This window comes from Sceloporus occidentalis, unplaced genomic scaffold (assembly GCF_023333645.1).
Source record: "Sceloporus occidentalis isolate IW3139 unplaced genomic scaffold, rSceOcc1.0.p SCAF_536, whole genome shotgun sequence".
NCBI classification, from domain to species: domain Eukaryota; kingdom Metazoa; phylum Chordata; class Lepidosauria; order Squamata; family Phrynosomatidae; genus Sceloporus; species Sceloporus occidentalis.
The window spans coordinates 111,565-117,564 of record NW_028317516.1 but is presented as its reverse complement, the minus strand read 5'-3'; the positions used below and the strand labels follow the sequence as shown (position 1 = coordinate 117,564).

At 55.5% G+C, this 6,000-nt stretch overlaps 1 pseudogene; it reads right to left on the bottom strand.

Annotated features, from left to right (window-relative positions):
- Window positions 1-258: 258 nt before the first annotated feature.
- Window positions 259-3,301, bottom strand: LOC149271203 (maestro heat-like repeat-containing protein family member 1; annotated as a pseudogene).
- Between the last annotated feature and the right edge of the window lie 2,699 nt (window positions 3,302-6,000).

The following is a 6,000-nucleotide window of genomic DNA, read 5'->3' as shown; positions in this document are numbered from 1 at the left end:
TACCGCGCACCGAGCCGTGAGAACTGCCCCGTGTGAGGGCAATAAGCCCATGACCCTAAGCCGGGAGGGGCAAATATCCCGCTGCCCCTTTCCGGGCCATTGCTTCAGGAAAGAGTTAATCTTCCACTAGACAAGCCAAATAAATAAATAAGGGGGGCAGGGGTATTACCGGCAGCCTGGGGCAGTTACTCGGGGGGGGGGGGGTAAACGAATGCAGCCAGTAAATGCCCCCCCAACGCCACACCCCGAGCCCCTTACCAAGAACGGTGAGACAGCGCAGGAGCTCGTTCTGGTTCCGCAGCAGGATCTGGGTGGAGGCGTCCAGCGTGGAGCAGATCTAAGGAGAGAGGGATCAGGGGCCGGCCCCGGGGGCCAGTGTTCAGACATTATCGGTGCAAATCACACTATAAATAAATATATAAATAATAGAACATGAGCGACCGGGTCTCCGGAGACACTCACCTGAGAATGTAACACCCCGAGTATGCACTCAATCTGAGTCTCCAGCGAGCGACTCTCATTACCAACCGAACTCTCCAGGATCTGACACAAGCTCTGGAACCAGAGAGGATGGCGAGGGTGAGTGAGGAGCAGGAACCCCAGACAGCACTCACTGAGTGAGACCCAAATCCCAAAAAAGCATCAGGTACACTGCCCCAGCGGGTTAGTGGCTGCCTGTTTTTCCTCCCCGCCTCACCTTGGTCACGTAGAAGGGCTCGACGTTCTTCCTATAGAGAGCGAGGATCCCGGGGAGCAGGCGGGGGGAGGTGCTCCTCCAGCTTCTCGTTAGGAAGCAAATGGCTCATCGGCCCCAGAGCTTCGACCACAGCCAGCCTGACCTGCGAGAGAGCGGAGCGTCACGGACCGGCTGATCGCAGGAGGGACCGAGACAGCAGCCCGGGGGCCCGCGAGACGCAGAGACAGCAGCCCGGGGGCCCGCGGGACCCAGAGACAGCAGCCGGGGGGGCCCGCGGGACGCAGAGACAGCAGCCGGGGGGCCCGCGGGACGCAGAGACAGCAGCCGGGGGGGCCCGCGGGACGCAGAGACAGCAGCCGGGGGGGCCCGCGGGACGCAGAGGACAGCAGCCGGGGGGGCCCGCGGGACGCAGAGACAGCAGCCGGGGGGCCCCGCGGGACGCAGAGACAGCAGCCGGGGGGGCCCGCGGGACGCAGAGACAGCAGCCGGGGGGCCCGCGGGGACGCAGAGACAGCAGCCGGGGGGCCCGCGGGACGCAGAGACAGCAGCCGGGGGGCCCGCGGGACGCAGAGACAGCAGCCGGGGGGCCCGCGGGACGCAGAGACAGCAGCCGGGGGGGCCCGCGGGACGCAGAGACAGCAGCCGGGGGCCTGCGAGACGCCCGCGTCAGACCTCCGTACCTTGGACTCTCTGTTCTGCAGCCAGTTGTTAAACAGCACGTCGTAGGCGCTGAAGATCTCGCTGGAGAAGGTGTCCTTCCTGACCGTGGGGTCCGGGGCCTTGTCCAGATTGGCCAGGTATTCCTGGATACTCTCTGAGAAATGCTGCAGAGCTGAAAGCAAAACAGACCACCGGAACACTGATACCGACACACGAGAGAGACGGCAACGGGGACATAAAGACAAAACCCGTCCAACAGACCACCGGAACATCGATACCGTTCACACATGAGAGAGACGGCAACGGGGACATAACAGACAAACCACTGAAGACAAAACCTGTCCAACAGCCCCTGGCGGATTTACATGTATGTAAAACTACACGTAGCCCAGAAGCACGCAGCGGCTGAAATCCGGCAGGTCACAGCAGGTCACGGCAGGCCTCCACCCAGCTCTGTTCAAGGAGAACCTGGCAGGGGTTGCAGGTGAAGGATCTCCGCGAGCTTCCCGCTCACCCAGCTGAGCTCCTCACCATCAGAACATAGCGTGCATGGGACGTCCAGAGCGAGCAGAAAACCCGAGTGCCGCTCAGACCTTTCCACCCGACTCACACTCACGCCTTAACGAGGTCTATCAGTCAGACCCTAACCGTCTGGGCGCCGGGGGCCACTTACCCACACAGAAGACCGCTTTCATGGGGTCCTGCTTCGCCATGCCCAACATCGGCAGCATTGTACCCAGGATGGAGTTGAGGAAAGGCACCATGCCAAACACTGAGGGGGAGAAGGGCGTATGGTGGGGTCACCTGGTTTGTAGGGACACTAATAAAGAACATTACAGACTGTAAGCTCTTGGGGCCAGGGCCCTCCTGTCTGCTTATATCTGCCAATCCGTGTACAGATTCTGTTAACCAAAAGATGATAATGTTTGAAACCATCTCTACCCGGTTCTGCTCCCCGGCAGCAACAACAAAAGCCACCGATGAGCCATAGAATAGCCACCCAGAGAGGTCTCATCATTGCTGAGCTAGTCCATTAATGCATGGTAAAGCCTTCCAGCAGGGGTGGTAGAGGTGAACATGCACAAGGTCATGGCGCCATCTTACCGTTAGCCACCGAGAGGTTGGCCAGGGTTTGGATGATGAAGAAGTGGGGAAGGACGCCCGGCTGGAACTTCAGGAGAACCTCCTCCATCACGCAGTTGATGAAGTTCCTCCCCACGGCCACGAGGACATTGCTGGCCGCCTGCTGCCACTCGAAGACGACGTCCTGGCAGGAGAAGGCAGGCGACGGTCAGACAGAGCACCACAAGGACTCGGGAAGCGACATACACTCTGGGCGCCCCCAGTCTAAGGGGACCCCTGGAGACCCCAAACACTACTGGAGCTGGAGCCGCTCACCTTGGACTTGGTCATCTCACTTGAAGCCAGGGTGATCACCATCTTGGCGGTCTCTTTGCTCATCGACGCGAGATTGCTTTGCACCACCGTTTCCATGGCTCTCAGGATGATGGTGCGGTGCACGTAGGAGAGCTGCGAGAAGAACATAACGGGGTGACCCCGGGGCACTTTACACAATCCCTAAAACCCTGCCAGGCTTTTGGCCGCCAGCACCTTATCGTGTTGCCGCAGATAAGAATCGCAGGACTCGAGCACTTCGGAGGGCGCCGACTCCCCCATGAAGCACAGCGAGCTGTAGATCTGCTCTTGGACTTCAGGGTCCTTGTCGGTGGAGGCGTCCATGAGGGTGACCACAAGACCTGCGTGACACCAGTACGATCAGAGCGTGCACCCATAAAGGGTTAACTAACGTCACCTCCGGACCGGAGATATATCCCTGAATTATATATATATTATAACCCCCCCCAAATATCTTCAGCAAACCGTGGCCCGGCGCGGGTGCATTAACTACACAAGGACCTTACGCTTCACGCTGGAAGCCGCCATCTTTCTGGTGGGTTGAATGTCGAGTCCAGTTGGACGTTCCCCACGCATCCGACAGGGCGTCTCAGGGCAGGCGCTGGAGGACAAAGCGACCCCTTAGTGCCGGCTGACCGGGAGCCCACGTCCCCGCGGACCACGACAGGAGCCGGTTTCTAGGAAGACGGCATTTCATCGGCGAGATCCGACTGAACCCGGGAGTGAGGTCACCATCAAAACCTCCTCAGAGTAAAGTGCTCTCTCCTACGGATCGTCTGTGACTCCAGCGAGTGACACCTGCCGAGCGAGCGAGACAGCGAGTGATGTGAGAGACAAACAGTCACAAGACCCCTAACAGTCTCCTAAAACTACCATGCAGACTGTCGCTCCCGCGCAATGCCCCCCCCTGCACACCACCGTAACCCCCACATTCTGGCCTTGCCACGCACACCGCTGTCGCCCCCCCTGCACAACGCCCCTCCCCTGCACTCCGCCGTCGCCCCTCTCAGCCTCGCAACTAAAGTCACACTCCTGACATTACTGCCAACAGAAGGGCAGCTCACACGAGCCGAGCCGCGCGCATCACACCGCAAAAAACACACGCCTGCTGGCCCCCCAGGGCTGTACACACCTGAGTGCAACCACACCTGGGTTATAAAGCCTGCGTCGTGATGTACACACACAGGGGCCCCCAGGGACAGGTAGCCCATATTACACACACAGGGGCTCCCAGGGACAGGTAGCCCATATTGCACACATAGAGGGCCCCCCGGGGAAGGGTAGCCCATATTACACACAGAGAGGCCCCCAGGGACAGGTAGCCCATATTACACACATAGAGGGGGCCCTGGGACAGGCAGCCCGTATAACACACACACATAGGGGCCCCCGGGGACAGGTAGCCCATATTACACACATAGAGGGGCCCCCGGGGACAGGTAGCCCATATTACACACATAGAGGGGGCCCTGGGACAGGCAGCCCGTATAACACACACATAGGGGCCCCGGGGACAGGTAGCCCATATTACACACGCAGGGGCCCCAGTGACATGCAGCCCGTATTAGAGCCCCACACTCCAGAGCCGCACCCCACTTCCCACTCACCTGTTCGCGGGTCTGAGTCTGACTGTGACAGCCACTGAGTCGAGTCATGTGACCCATTAGCAAAGGCCTCTAATTGGCAGATACGTTAGAGGGGCGGGCCTAAACTGTCAGCTCCAAAGCACGAGAAGGGGCTCGAGGCGATGTGTTTATATGAGTCATGTGACTGGTTGGAGACAGCACTGCATGTATTTGCACTGGGAGGGCTGAAACCTCACAAACTATCCCACACAGTCTGTCATGAGCTGAGGGTACTTTGGGCCACTGTCTGTTGAGGTAGTAAAACCCTGACAGATTAATAAAACTGCCCCTGCCCAGAGCATGGTCCATGGGATACATACTGTAATGGAGCTGACGCGGGTAATGCAGATTGTCAATTTTACATGTGTCTAATAAAGCTGTACATGTTGACAGCAGCAAACACCCCCCCCCCCCCCGTTGGCGCATGCGCACTTACCATGGCCTGCCACTTTACCTGCGCCCTCGGTGTGGTGTGACTGTCTTCAGCCCTGCTGGGTATGAAGTTACCGGAAGGCCGCGGGCGGAGGAGGCAAGGGCCAAGGTAAAACCGAGTTGGAGTAACCGTGTAGGGCCTGATGGGCACGTTCTGCATTGGTTTGGTTTGGGTTATAAGGACAAGATTAGCTATAGGGGGCCGGGGAGTATATAATATATAATATGAGGAATATACAGTGATAGGACGGGATTAGTTATACGGCCGGAGAGTATATAATATATAATATGAGGAGTATACAGGGATATAACGGGTTATAAAGACGGGATTAGTTATACGGCCGGGGAGTATATAATATATAATATGAGGAATATACAGGATATAATGGGTTATAAGGACGGGATTAGTTATACGGATGGAGAGTATATAATATGAGGAATATACAGGATATAATGGGTTATAAGGACGGGATTAGTTATACGGCCAGGGAGTATATAATATATAATATGAGGAATATACAGTGATATAACGGGTTATAAGGACGGGATTAGTTATACGGATGGAGAGTATATAATATGAGGAATATACAGGGATATAAATGGTTATAAGGACGGGATTAGTTATACGGATGGAGAGTATATAATATGAGGAATATACAGGATATAATGGGTTATAAGGACGGGATTAGTTATACGGCCGGAGAGTATATAATATGAGGAATATACAGGATATAACGGGTTATAAGGACGGGATTAGTTATACGGCCGGAGAGTATATAATATATAATATGAGGAATATACAGGATATAACGGGTTATAAGAACGGGATTAGTTATACGGCCGGAGAGTATATAATATGAGGAATATACAGGATATAACGGGTTATAAGGACGGGATTAGTTATACGGCCGGAGAGTATATAATATATAATATGAGGAATATACAGGATATAACGGGTTATAAGGACGGGATTAGTTATACGGCCGGAGAGTATATAATGATGGGGGGGGGTGTTGAGAAACGGGGTGGACCTGGGTTTTTTCTTTAATCTAAATTATTTACTCATTTGCATGAGGGGAGGTCACAGATTTTCATCGTATGTCTGTTATATATTTTTTTCTTTTAGGCTGTCTCCTCCCAGCCGCCCGGACTCGACAGTCACCAAACGAC